This window comes from Struthio camelus, chromosome 10 (genome assembly GCF_040807025.1).
Source record: "Struthio camelus isolate bStrCam1 chromosome 10, bStrCam1.hap1, whole genome shotgun sequence".
Taxonomy (NCBI): domain Eukaryota; kingdom Metazoa; phylum Chordata; class Aves; order Struthioniformes; family Struthionidae; genus Struthio; species Struthio camelus.
In genome coordinates, this window is record NC_090951.1 from 5,976,162 (window position 1) to 5,991,046 (window position 14,885).

Here is a 14,885-nt window from a genome sequence, read left to right on the forward strand (position 1 = left end):
ACCCAGCAGAGGTTCCTTCCCCTTCAAATACATGGCAGATACAGGGTGAACATTAACAGCATCCTTGCCAATTTATCCTGCAAGAAAGTAGGAATAGGCTTCACAGCAGGAGGTGACACTAAGTCCTGACACATTGTTACAAAATCTGTTAAAAATGAAGAGCTGGGTGGAATAGCTACCGCATGCAATGAATAGATTTAAAGCTTGCAGCAAGACTAATGCCTCTGTTTTAGCAGCAACATACTAACTGCTTCCTCAGTCTTGTAACACAACATTGTGTTCCAGAGCAAAATCCAGTGAGCTAACGTCAGCTTAGCCCAAATATGTAAAAATCACGTGAATGAAAACACTTCCCTATATGCTCTTTTATGCACGCAAACCTTCCATTGCATATGCACACCCACCTTTACAAATACAGATTTCCATTTCTAAAATCTCATCAGCTTTGCTACATAAAGGTATGTGACACAAGCAGAAAACATAAGATGACCTGGAAGAAATACTGAACATAAGTATACCTAACTAATAGGACAAAAGAGTAAAAACTACCAAGAATGCAACGCATCAAAATCTAAATAGAACAATACCCCCAGCGCACAATAAAGAAAGCATTTAAGTCTAACAGTAATTAAAAATAAATAAAACTGAGGAATACACAGGAAACATGAAAAATTCTTCTGTTCAAACTAACGCAGAACTATGTTAAAAAACTCTGCTAAAAGAGCAACGTTCAGTGAGTCCGTAGCATTTTCTGTAACGTTTTCTACGTTCCTTCCTACCGAAAAAAAGTAGTGTAAATGCAATTATATGGCACGAATTGCTTTTATCGTGACAGTTTATCTCATTCACCAAGCCTTCTCCTTTTTTCGCTAGTATAATCAATGGCCAACTTAAGGATTATTCAACAGGAGAGTTACACGAGCAAGTCTTGAACAGTTGGCCTGAAAAGTACCTAGTACAATAACAAGTGGAACCTTTTTCTGTAATACCTAGAAGGTTTTCAATATTAAGGATATCACTTATAAATTATACGTGCACACCAGATGTAAAACATAAGCCTAACACACCACATATTCTGTTCAAATGCCCTTTCTTTTACCAAGAAAGCACCTCATAGCACTAAAAAGAAAGAAAGAACCTCTGAAGTCTTCATACAGCAATACTGTTTTTCCCCTAGAAAACAGCAAACATTACTAGTAGTTCCAATGTAGAACACACTTCCTTAAACAAAGTTCAAATCTTGAAGGCATTCATCTTGATTTGATAACTCTGAGAGTCTCATAAAACGTCAAAAAAAAAAAAGATGACTTCAACTCTACCAAATCTCTTTCAAGCATCTGAACTTTTACCTACCATTAAACCTTTGCTTGTGGAGCTTTTCTCTAATTGACATATGGAGAAGCAGCTCTTCTCAGAGATGACTGTTCCTATAAGACTTTGCTTATTGTTTTAGAATATTTGGAGACTTATGTTCCATTAAAAAACCTCGCCAGTTCTATGTTAAGCTGGAAAAATCTTTAGTTCTTGAAACTGAGGATAGGTCAGTTTCCACAACCGTAAGAAATATCTAGAAAATCCCTTTTGTTGTTTGAAATAATGACAACAAGCTTGTGTAAACTCTTTGGGCACTAGAACTACACTGACCTATGAGGAAATTTAAACAAACTGGCTGCCTTCCTGAGAACTTAAAATGAGGGAAATATACAAGTAAATACAAATACTGAAATATGGCAAGTTTTCCATGTCTAAAAAGTATCTGTTTATGCACTTTTAAAACTTCATGGCTATGTGGTAGTTACTCCTGTAGAGGGTATTTTCCTTACTCATATTTCAGGTGGCAGGTATTTGTACACTCAGGACACATCTTGGCAGAAAAAGTTAGAAGAAAGATACATTTGCAACCGCTCTCATAAATATTAACGTTTCTGTACTTCCATCTCCCATACATCATCACATCAAACAGCTAACTGCAACACTGACTACTCCTCAGCAAGTATTGCTACCTACAAACAGAATGCCTTGGAAGCTGCTCTTTCATCCATGCACAAAGAAGGAAGCGATATATTTTTCACACAAATAGCTGGGGCTACTGCCATGCAGGTCAAAACCATCCCCCTTACCCACTTCCTTGAGCTGGACAGGTTTAAAGAATCTCTGGGCACATTCAACCACCAGCCATAGCGTCTCTTCCTCCTTCCTCAGTCCACCGCTCTCCAGCGCAAGCAGTTTCAGTTTCCGTGTTGATAACTAATTTGACCATGCTGCTTCTCGCTTCCCCTTCATGACTTCTTCCAACCCTCCTCCCCCTTACCCCATGTCACTGTCTCCTGACCTGCTCTTCACTGAAGAGCTCTCTTTTCAGCTCTCTCATTAATACCACAAAACTGTCTTTCATCATTGTGTCACTCACTGCTTCCACAGTCCCATCCATCAGACTCCGAAGGTGTCCAGTACAAGCTTTCCAGTCCTTCTTTAAATCTCACCACCTCACAAAAACACTTTTTTTGGCAAACAAAGGAAACAACGGTCTTTTCTTACCTGTGGGGTGGCCTTTTTTGCATTGCCTACCGTAAACTTCAATTGCTCTAGAGCAGCAACCATGTCTCACTGCACGTTTTGCAAAACATTATACAGTTCATGTGGTGTTTAATATCTATTTGTTTGTTACTGACTGTATAAGGAACTCCGCTTTTCTATTAATACTGAAAAACAATACATATCCCAATCTGATGACTGAGAACTGGGAATAATTTTTAAAGGTGATAAGCAACAGTAGATTTTAGCTAGAAAGTACAAGGTATAGCTGTAAAGTGAAACATGACTTAGAACAACATGAAAAGGAATTTCTAAACAGAGCCATTTACTAAAAGGCAATGAAACATTTTTTGAGAGATGTAGTCACTTAGTACGAAGGAACTGCCTCTCAGAAGTGGCTTCTTAAACAGTTTCCGCTGAATATAATACACTAGACTTCCCCTTTTAAAGCAGCTCTTTCTTCCAAAAACAGAACGAACGTTGTTTTTAATCTAACTTAAACCCTAAGCCAAAAGCCAGGTTTTTATCCTCAACTACAGCATTGTTTCATAGTAAGTTATCTACTTCATCAGTTACAATATTTTTTTCTTCCTTTTTTTTTTTTTTTTAAATTTAATCCACCTAACAAACCATTCCTATATTGATCCTCACAGGAAAAAGTTCAAGAATAATCGTGAACGGGAGCTATAGCGAGTTTCCTAACAGTGAAATATATTAAATCACCCAAAAGAACTAATAGAAGCCCTTGATTTTACACATAACTTTATAATAGTTTTCTTACACCCATCACCGCACAACTACGTATCAATAATTTTTCTACCCAGCAAACCCTGTTATATATAAATATATAAAAAATATATAGATCAAGGTATAAAAATACCCTCATCAACACAGTATCTGGCTACCTCCAAACTAGGGGAGTACAACACCCTTAAGTGGGATAAAACATTACCTCTCTTCTGCAGAATAGTCATCGAAGACTAAAGTAGTTCAGCATCACCCAAACGATTCAACAAGTGAGCTACTAATCACAGAAATATCTCATAAGGTCTAGTTTGGACACAGACACCAATGCGTGACTCTAACTGTCAGCACTATGGGAGCAAAACTTTGGTAGCATCCTGTCTTACGTTCAGGATTGGAACCATTCGTTACTGTTTGTGTAGCAGCACAAGAGTAATTTCTACATTTTTTTTTTTTATTGATGAGCCTGACTGATTTGGACTAGAAATGAAGACTCACTGCCAGTAACCAGGTGAACGCGGCCTCTGAAAAAAAAAAAAAAAAAAAACACCTAGTTTCTTAGTTTGTCCAAAGAACCGCACATTTAGTTTTATTTCATTACAGTACCTCATAATTTCAAAAACAAACCCCTACTATCTCAAGGCTGGTCTACAACGCTTACCAAGTAGATCTCTGACAAAACAGCGAAAACAAGGAAAAACTATAGCAAAGACAAATTATAAGCGAACACGCTAGCAGAGGACAACTCGGAAGAGCGCTGCTGAATCCATACTGCCGCGTAACCGCGCCCGAGCGGCAGAGCAGGTGCTTTCCTGGTCGATCGACAATTGCAGTCCAAAGGACGGGGCTTCGTCCAACCCCAAATCTTCCTGCGTGCTTCGGGCAAGTCCCTGAAGCCCCCACCCATGCAATACGCTTGCTACGCGCCCCCCCGCCCGCCTGGGCGCGTTTCGGATGCGCTCCCGCGCAGCGCCGCACGCTCGTGGGCAACCCCGGCCGCTGCCGCCGCGCTGACGGCCCGCGGCGCGGAGCTCGGCAACAGCCGCCGCCGCCGTCGGGGGCTGGCGGAAATCCGCGGGAGGGCAACGGCAGCCGGGTCTGCCCGCCCGAGGGGGCCGCTGCCAGCGCTCGGCCGCGCCGGGCACCGCGGCCTGCGGCGGGGCCGAGCCGTGCGGGGCGCGGGGCAGCCCTCAGGCCCCGGCGGGACGGCCCGCGGCGGCGGAAAGGGTCAGCGGCGCGGTGCCCTCGGCAGCCCCCTCGGCGCCCTAGCCCTCTGCCGCCGAGCCCCCGCCGCCCTCCCGCGGAGCACCTGCGGCTGGCGGGGCCCCGAGCGGAGCCGGCGGCCGCGCCGCGCCCTCGGGGCCGCCCTGTCCTCTCACCTGCGCAGCGGCGACGGCAGCTGCCCCGCGCCAAAGGCGGCTGACTGGTGCCGGTGCCTCTGCGGGCCCCGCCGCGGCCGCTCCGCGCCGCTCCGCGGCTCCCACTTCTGCTTCTGCCGCGGCCGGGAAGGGCCGGTCACGTGACCCCCCCCCCCCCCCACGCCCTTACCCCGCGGCCACCTACTGGCGCCGCCGGCCCGCACCGGCCGCGGGCGAGCGGGCGCCCCTCAGCCAGCCCGGCGCGGCCCCCGCCTGCCCTCAGCGCCCCGGAGGGCGCCCCCAGCCGGCCCTTGCCCGCCTACCCCGGGAAGCCGGCTCCAGGCGGCGGGTAGAGGCTGCCGGGCCCGGAGGCGCCCCGCTGCCCGGCCCGGAGAGCCGGGGAGGGTCCCGAGAGCCGCCCTGAGGGCAGCGGCGCGGCGCGCGCCGGCGACCGTTACGCCGTAACGGTTCTCCCCTAACGGGCGCGCTGTGGCGCCTCGACGGCGGTGGGAGGGAGCGGCGGCGGTGCGGGTATACAGTAGAAAAGTGAATTTAGTTAAAGTTCAGGCGAAAGGCGAGTGGGAAAGGCGGAAAATCTTACCGTGACGGGAATTATATTTCCCGGTTACACTTGATTCGCTTCATGAGATCTGCTACAAAGCCCGTGGTATCACAACACCCTCAGCTGGAATAAGAAAGCGTGACACCCTCAGCTCACGTGTGAAACGCTAAAAATAATTCCCAGTTTGGGATTCAGAAGAGTACTAGTAGATCATGATGTTCTGAATTCTGGCCGAGCCTACATACTGTCGTGAAATTTGAGGTATATCGGTCATGTCAGATCTATGTGATATAACTGGGAAAATGATTAATAGGAGCAGTTTTGTTGTTTTGTCTTGAATTGAAACTATTTAGTGGAAATACAGTAGCACATTGAGATGCTCGCAGTAAATTAACTCCCACAGAATTGTGTAAATCCTGAGCTGCTCCCGATGGAACAGACAACCACTCTGTTCTAACAAGTCAACGGACTTCCGTTTGTAGTCGCAGAGGGTTGTCACACAATCTTTTAACAGCAGTAGAGGCAACACCTGTAGAGGACAGTCCACCTCGCAAAAATTTTTGGCAACAACTCTTTGGCTAGAATTCCTAAATCCATGAACCGAATGTCAAAATCATTACAGAGAACTAGTCACGGCAATTCAGAAGTCTGAAAGACGAACGCCTAGAAACCAAAGCTAGAGATGGTACAGCCTTTGCAAAACAAAGCGTACACAGGAATGGCTAAGCCAATAAATGGTTAAACAGTAATCAAACATTATTTTTGATTAATAGTTTCACCCTAGGAATGCAGAAACTACTGAAACAGAATAATAGCTGAAACAGGGTAACGACAACAAGTTCTGCAACAAACAGGCCCAGCAATATTACCTAGGTGTTCTGTTCAGAAAGAGAAGAACGCGTCCATTGTATACAGCGAAAGCTGTAGGAGCAACTTGGGAAAAGCTTTCCAAAGCCAAGCTGACAAACCCTTATACCAGTAAAAGGCATCCAAGGCTTTCAAATGAGCACGGCTGTCAGGACTGGAACCAAAGAGTGCATTCAAATTATGACACCACAAATGGAAAAAGACTAAAACCCAATGCCTGGGAAGGGTATGGATTATTTTAAATGCAAAGTCAAACAATTACAATTACAATTTCATCATTGTTTACTATTTCATGAACCATCTTGCTAACAGCCCTTTACGGTTTTCCAGATGCCAAACCAGGAGAAAGTTTTCCTTTTTATAACATTTGTGATACAGTTACAAATTATCAGAACAACATTTTACTAGAGACAGAAGACTGAAAGGATAACAGTAGCAGAATATAAATTTAATTTAGAATCGGTCACACCAGTGTGACCCTGTCTCTCCCATAGTTTATTTTTTATTCCTAATCATTAAAACCTTCATTGTTTCATGTTGAAGTTGCCTTTGAAATTACATGAACGATGATAGAACACTAGCATGAAGTGGCCAACTTTCCCAGCTGCAGAAGCTGAATACCAAAACATTTGTAGGGTCAAAGCCACAAGACACGTGCTACATACCATAGAGAACTAAGGGGAGCAGGTAATCCTGGAGTTTTTTTTTTTACAAACAGGAGATAACAGTACACTAGGAATACCTTTGGTCAATTCCAGGATTAAATCTGGATAAATTGATAGGGAATCTAAGTCCCAGCACAGCTCCAAACTGTTAACTTCAGCAGTTCCTCCTCATTCTCTTTCACCAGCCCAGTACCTACACAGTCTCCTCATCAGTCATACGGCATAGCTGCAGCACAGGAACCACTCTTGAACAACCCACAAGCCACACAGGCACAGAGCTGATCATCTATGATATCCAGAGACTTTACTGCAGAATCTAGTAACTACTGCAAAGCTTACCAAACTTTGGTCTAAGCACATACTACAGTATAGTAGTGCCTAAATGCTGTCCTGGAAGGAAGACTAACACCTACCTAATATCAATGTTTCTTGCACAGCTTTAGGTTTAACTGTCTCTTTGTGTTCTGATAAAACTGTCTCTCTTAAAGCTGAAGAGTTCTTGCATGGTCAAAGAAAATGCATATGTGGAAGAAAATCCAGAATTTTGCAGTAGAAATTGTAACATTGAATTCTACAAATCGCTGAATGTAAACAAATCTTAGCCACATAGATCAGAAGTTGAGATGGGATTTCACAATACTGATTCTCAAGAGATCAAGCACTTTTTGAACAAATGCCTTTCAAATGTCAAACTGCCCAGCCACCACAGGGCAAGTGAGTAAGCTCCCAGCTACTGAGGGAGCTTCTGGGGTGAAGGGGCAAAAAGAGGGATAAGAGGTTAATATGTTTCTGCTCATATGAGATTGTTATTTGGATGTATACCCTCATCCATTTAAAAAGAGTCACTTTTCCATTGCTGTAGGCGTAAGCAATCTTTAACTACAATCGGTAAAACAGTAACCTTGTAAACACCTACTAGTTATTACTCAGTCCTCAGGAAGAGGACTCAGATTCCCTGGCAATCACAACAGAAGGGTCAAAGTTACTGTCAGAATCAGCAGCTCCTGGTATCTAAATTTCAAAAGCGGTACCTTCCAGGCAGACACAGAATTTTCTATACAGAGTATGGACCTCACAGACAGAGATAATTATCAGATTAAATGTCCAATATTTCTTTTTTGTAACAGAAAATATGTATATATTTGTGTGCAGGGGACAGCTGTGGCAAAATTAGTTTTCTGAGTTAAAGAATCTGGCTTCATCAAAATTTGTGTTTTAAAGAGGAAAATAAAGTTACCCACTGGAATAAAATGTGCCTTCCTTTTTTTTTTTTCAGTTTAACTTTCTTCTTGTAGCTTAAAAGCCTCTTTGAATTATTTAAAAATAATCATAGTTCACACTCCAAGATCTGAAAAGGCAGTTTTCAGCTGGAAGTAAAGTTTTACATTTCAGTCATCAATCACACAATCTCAGAATGGCCAAGGCTGGAAGGGACCTCTGGTGATTACCTAGTCCAACCCCTCTGCTCAAGCAGGGTCATCTAGAGCACATTGTGCGGGATTGTGTCCAGGCAGCTTTTGAATATCTCCAAGGAAGGAGACTCTACAAATCCCTCAAAAAGTGAATTTATACTGCTGATGCCAACAGTTTCTAATTACAGCATTGGAAGCCTCAGCCCCGCCTTATTATCGTAGCTGGTAATGAAGCGTTGATTACTTCCCCTGAAGAGTAAAGCAAAGCATGAAAGAGAAACACAGGACTGCCTAGGTGGCCTCATGGATATAATAAATGATGGTCACAAAACTTATTCCATTTTCTCATAAGTGCTACAAAGAAAACAGAGCTTTTGCATAGAGGATGGAAGTCGAATAGTTCTATCCTGTCAATTCCCACTTGTGAAACAGAGGTGGTGTTAGAGAGTCATTAATCAGGAGGAACAAATATTTTAGAGACTGTCACTGATGGACTATCTAGCCTATGTATTTACTCAGCATCATAGTATTTGAACTCTTTAGCAGAACGTACATTAGCTCAGCTAGATTTTCTGATTAGTGCTGCAAAACCTGTAAGCAGAGGTTTCACGGAGAATGCTTCAGTTTCAAGCTGTTCTCTGGACTTTTCATATGCAGGACTCTGAAGCAGGTTTTTTTAAACCTGTTCCCCAAAAAACTTGCATACCACAGTCTTAGGATTGTGTGTCAATCCAGTTTCCTCTGAGAAAGTAGGTGCCAGTTTGTGAAGGAAGAAGTCTGTGATCATTAAGGACTAGATGAAATCAGTTCCTTCAAGTGGAGTAATACTACAATACAGAATTGTTTACTATTTCTTGGATAGATAGGCAGTTCCACACTTGCACTCACACGCACATACACACAGATTGGTTACTGGGTTTCTAGGGGCGATGAATGCAAACGATATATTGCTGTTGTATAGTTCTTGTTCATGTTGCTGTTGTATAGCTCTTGTTCATATACACCTTTATTTTCTTGAAGTTTTTCATTTGTCATAGAAATTGAAATTGCTTATGTACAGGACTTAGTAATCAAGACTAGTTCTAGGCCTCAGCAAATTGGGCCATTGCCTAGAGCAGCAGGTTGTTTGCAGCATCCAAGCAGCCACTGCCCTGCTGGCCTATTCCAGAGTTAGATGAGAGGGGGCAGCAACTGCTCCCGGTCAATGCAGGGTGGAACAATAGTGATGCCCCTTCCAGCAACTGTTGTCACTGTGCTTTTGCCCATCTACCTTCCCAATAGGAGTAGGAACTGAAGGTTTTGCAGAGTTTTCCCTCTGATTCTCTAGCTTCTTCCTCTTGGCTGTTCGCGTGGTAGGAGGAGTCCTGTACCAGCCCCTGATCCTCGTGGCAGTACCTTCAGCTACGTTCAGAAGCCTTAATCAAGTTTTATTTTTATTTTATGCTTTTATAGCATGAATCTGAACCTTAAGAATATTGTCTAGCTGTAGCAACAGGACTCAAGTAACGGACTTTACAGAGGCACCACCTACAAACATGTTTGTACCGCATGATAGTTACATTACTCTCACAGCGCCTCTTCTCAAGACAATGGAGTCTGTGCTCCATGCAAAGTGGACTTCTAGAGTGTTCTAGTATTTACTTGGCTCCATGCTTACTAGAGTTTCATTTTAATCTTGGTAAATTGTAGTCGCTTAATCATAGTACTCAAAGTAAACATTGATTTAAAGTAAACTACTCAAGTAGTTAGTGGAAAAGTTGACATGAAGGAAGGGAGGTTAAGTAGCTGGCCTGTTGCCTACTGCAACATTTATGTGAGTCCTAAAATGTGCATCTACTCATCAGTTCAGTAACCTTGTCCCCTGTTATTTGCAAACACTATGTTAAAAAAACATTTGGGGAATTACTGTCCTTTGTATGTATCTTTCTCATACACACGATGTAGTAATACTCTGTTTCTGTAACAATTTTCATTTGTAGGTGTCAAAACTATGTAGAAAAGGATGGTAATCATTATTTCACATTTTCAAAGGAATCAAGGCACAGAGAGTAAGGAGATGTGCCAAAAGTCTCACGGACAGCAGAGGCAAGCCTTGTTTTTCTGGGTTTTATTCTGGTGTTCTGTCTTACGAATGGTATTTCCTCATAGCAAAGCTATCTATGCCAGAAGAGAAGTTTTCATTTGTCAGAATTACTTTTTTAAACGTTTCAGTTGAGCAGAAACTCTGCCATGTGATATGGGATCAAATAAAAATTGAAAATAGGTGTGAGAACATTTGAACTGAATGTTAGAGGAAAGAGGCTTTTATTTTTTAACATACTAACTACCTGCTTATTTGCAGAGTATCTTGAACAGTTTTTGCTGGCTGCACCAAACGCCAGTATATGTATAAAAACTGCAATCACACCTTTGGATTAAATGTGAAATACCACAGCCACTGTACCTACAGTAGTAAAATGCTAGCAGCTCTTGCTGCCTAGAGTACTTTAGAGCTTCCACTCAGTACCATCAGTGAGAAATTCTGTTAACAGGGCCTCAGCAGAATAAGAAAACTGTAGGAGGTTCTGTAGGGAACCAGGTAAAATTTTCTCCTATACTTTTTAACCCAAGAATGCAACTATCTTCCATAAGAGTAAGTGTGATGGCAGGTGGGCAGCACTCAGCACTGGAAAAAAAAAAAAGAAAATTACAAAAAACCCAGCATTTGACAATAGTTTTGAATGAAGTGCACTGTGGCTCACCAAGAAAAAGTCCAAATCTACCATCTAGTTATCTTTCAGTCTTTCATTTATTTCCTGTTACAGAGCAGCACCACAAGCAAGTTAAGGATTGAAAAGCATTCTGCTAGCAGGTGCTTTAGCCTCCTGTTCTCACTCATTATCCCTGTAAGCTCTTAAATGCATAAAGAAGGATAACTAAAGGCAGGCACAATGATAAGCAAGGCTAGACTGGAGCTTTTAGCCACTGCTCTGAACTAAAGTCATGGAGAGCCATGGTGGGAGCTTGCAGTATGCTGCACTAACGGGAACAACACAAACCAAGCACTGATACCACATGCTCTAGCTGATCATCTCTTATTTTTCTCTGGTTCTGCTGAGGTCTTGTTAATACTCACTTTGCTGCTATGAGTGGAAGCACTTCTGGGACCATAACACAGACGCAGCCCTGGCTTCTTCTGCTCTGTACATAGCTGAGTGTGGGGATTTATTATTGTCTTAGGCCTTCCCTCAGGGCACACAGGAAGGGAGGAGAAGTTCCTTGCATCTGTGCTCACTCATGCAAAAACCAGCTTTAATTTGTCACATGCTGCATCAGAAAAGTTTAGAAAAGCCCTCTAGCTAATCAAAGCGCTGGAATTAACTGAAGACAGAGAGACCACACTGGTGCTAACATAGATAAGCATGTAATCATATAAAAACACATGTCAAAATCTCACTGACATCAAAATATGAGTGAAAAATTAACAATATACTTGTGTGATTTTTTCTGAATAAGGATGGAATGATAGATATTCTTCCAGAATATGCATTTCAGATGTGTGCACCTTGGAAGAGAGTCTAGCTGATGTATCTCTAAGATCAGCATATTTGTATAGAGTGCAAATCATTACTGCAACTGCTGTTATCTTTATGCACTGTAGTCATAACTGCATGAGTCACATAAAAGGGTCAAAACCTTCTGTTCTACTTTCTATGATAAGCACCTTTTTAACATACACTGTTGGAGATCTTGTGCGTCAACAGACAAAGGTAGGAGCTGGTATTGAGTGAGGTACAACAGACCCTGGCATTGGGGACCAATCGTATTAACATATTTGTTAACAATTTAAAAGAGGGAACTAATCAAGGAGGAGAAAATGCAGATAATATATCTACTAACAGCTAAAATCCTGAATGAATTAGATAACCACGATAGGCTGCTCAAGTTTTCTAGTCTTTCAAACTGCCTTCTAGTTTGCAGGACAAAGCAGAGTAGCTGAATTAGAGTCTACTGTGTACTCTACTCCCTGGCTGGCAGGCAGATAAGATGGGATACTGCAATCTGCAAATTGACCGAGGCCTGTATTCTGTAATACGGTCTTTTGAATGCCATGCTGAGTAAATGTAACTTTGCAGCTTCAAAAATACCTCTGTTTGCAAAGGAACTTTTTTCAGAAATTCCAACAGATATCAGCAAATACATAACATGCTCTGTTTCTCAAATACATGTTTTTTGTATGTAGATAAAATCATATTATTTTTCTTACCATATTAAAAATTATAGATAAGTAACATTTTGCATCTCCTGACAGTTTTTATTCGTGCTACAAAATTTATAAATTTCACAATACATCTGTAAGTACCAGCTACCAACACCTTCTCAATCGATAATATTTGACTGAAAATCTGAACGTATACCTTGTATAAACTGTTTTTAAAAGAAACATAAAAATCTAAACTTTTCCAACAGAGAGAAAAACATGAAAAAACAAACAAGCCTTCTTTCAATGGAAAATTGCTAGCATGTCTCTCATTTAACACAAGCCAATGTGTGCAATGAAGAAAGAACCTAAGAATGTGAATTTGCAAATGCTTATTTGGCCTCTTCTCCAAATTGGTATGAATTTAAAAAGCTCGCTTATCTTTAGCTGAGCATCTGGCCCATATTTGGCTGTGTTTATCATGATATTAAAAATTTCATGCACACATGCACGTACACACACAAAAAATGTTTTCTGTACTTTTTTTCCTGAAACTGAACTAGTGATTTTAAGATACCCCCTCCCCTTTCAAGAAAACTGCCTTTTACATTTGCCTTATAATTTAGAAAGTGCTTTTATTCTAGACTTCAGAATACTTTTATTTTACAGGAGGGAAGACAAAAGGTAGAACACAGACAGCTTTGCCAGGTAATCTAAACCCAGCTGTCTTGTCTCTAACACCTTTTTACCACGTATCAGGAATTTTGAACCCCATATCTGTAAAGGATATCTGTCCTGCTGAGTTTCAAAAGTACCAATAAAAAGCTTACCTTTAATCCTATGCAGAATAATGAATGATATCTTGCCGAGATTAGGTAGGCAGTGTCAGGCAGAGGTTTCTTCCTCTTTGTACTCTGATTCCACCTGGGTAAAAGCATACTGTTAAGGCTCCCTAAGTGTACAAAATCTCAAATCAAGTTTTAAGGCCCCATAGCCTGGGCCTTTTGATTAATTAAAAAAAAAAAAAACCGTCACCTTCAATGATGCTCCCTTCTCCTTCACTAAGGACACATTTTGTTATGACTGTTGCTAACAGAGAGGAATAAAAAAGAGGAAGTTACAAGGAAGAAAGTGTAACACTAACTCTGAAGTATGTCACTTTCAGCCAGCAATAATCTCTCCTTTTTTACCGTCTTCATGGACTGAGGTCTCTTCATGCTAAGTCACTAGCCTCCTGCATTAATAATGCTCCCACCTGAGATAAACACAACAATGGTTACAGTTTCTGGTTTGTCTTAGACAAATTTTGAGTGCTTTACTTTCTGATTTCTAAACCTTTGGGATGCCCTTACTTCCTGTTTTTAAGCTTTCTCTGCAACCAAGGGAGTTTGTAATTTACTTTTGTTTAATAAACACTAAGAGTCTTATGGACTCTGCTGATTCCAGCAGCTGGGCTTTAAGAAAAACATCCAATAGATTTAAGCCTTAGGAAAAAAAACATGATAATTGAAAGTGCTCTGTTCTGTTTCAATATATGCATTTACAAAATGTATATAAGGCCCCAGCGTTCACTCATTAACCGTGGGGCGCACAAACAGCTTACACGTGGAACCTAAGATTTTAATGTTAGACCAGAGGAAGACTCCTGATTTATTACCCCACAGGGAAATAGATTAAAGAAAGACCACATTTATCAATGTTGTTGATAATTTTAACTAACATTTTTTCCCTATTCTAAATAATGAAGCTGTTATAGCTGAATAACTTCAGTTTTCTAGTGATTTATACTCAAATACTAATCATAACTTATTCATACATCTAGAAATAAAGTATATATAAATATATTTATAAATAGATACAAAATTTTAAACAGATAAAACAAAATCCAAATATTTATATCAAAACCAGTGTTCAAATATGGAAAAACAGAGTTTATTTTTTGCTGGTATTTTTTGAAAACAAAACAACACATGAGAACATTTTGCCAGAAGTAAAATGTGCAAAACTCAAAAAAACATGCAAGAATATAACTGGAGAAATGGTTCCTTATAAGCTCTCTAAAGAAAATAAAAAAGACCTGATCCCAGTAGGTGACAGGTGCCAACAGCTTCCCCTGGTCTGCCAGCACGGATGGAAGTAATATGTAGAGCTGCCAATTTGATGACAGAAGTCACCAGAGGAAAGAGGAGACTGGCTACTCCTATGGAAGGAGAAACTCCAATTACAAAGGCAAAGAAAGTCAAGAGCTGAAGTTGTTCATGGAAAATTTGTATATTCTAGTAGTAAACAGATTGTAACGCTTAGCATCACAATAGTAGCATTGTTGCAGAAAGGATATATTTTGCTAAATGACATGGCCAAACTAAAAATGCGGCAAAAGAAAATCCTGACTCGTACAGACAGAGGAAAACAAAAGAGTTCCTAGCCTCCTCCTGAGGTGGACAACAGATATGTACTTTGATGCTAGGGAGGAGACCAGTCTACGAAATCAGAAAAGATCAAGGCTAGAGAAGTGGGTGTCTCAAATTCTTCATATCATGAATCAAGGATATGCTCTGATCA

General features: G+C 41.4%; 1 protein-coding gene across 9 annotated transcripts in view; it reads right to left on the reverse strand.

Annotated features, from left to right (window-relative positions):
• PLCG2 (phospholipase C gamma 2) overlaps positions 1-13,583 on the reverse strand; it is a 77,612-nt gene extending 64,029 nt beyond the window's left edge. For 2 of the 9 annotated variants that reach the window (XM_068955493.1, XM_068955492.1), the window contains exon 1: positions 4,659-4,768. The gene's annotated coding sequence lies outside the window, so the exon portion shown is untranslated. Of the gene's footprint in view, positions 1-2,120; positions 2,266-3,487; positions 3,804-4,658; positions 4,826-4,960; positions 5,115-13,153; positions 13,248-13,358 lie in introns of those variants that run through there. The other 7 variants (XM_068955487.1, XM_068955488.1, XM_068955489.1 and 4 more) reach the window with 7 other exon arrangements.
• Between the last annotated feature and the right edge of the window lie 1,302 nt (positions 13,584-14,885).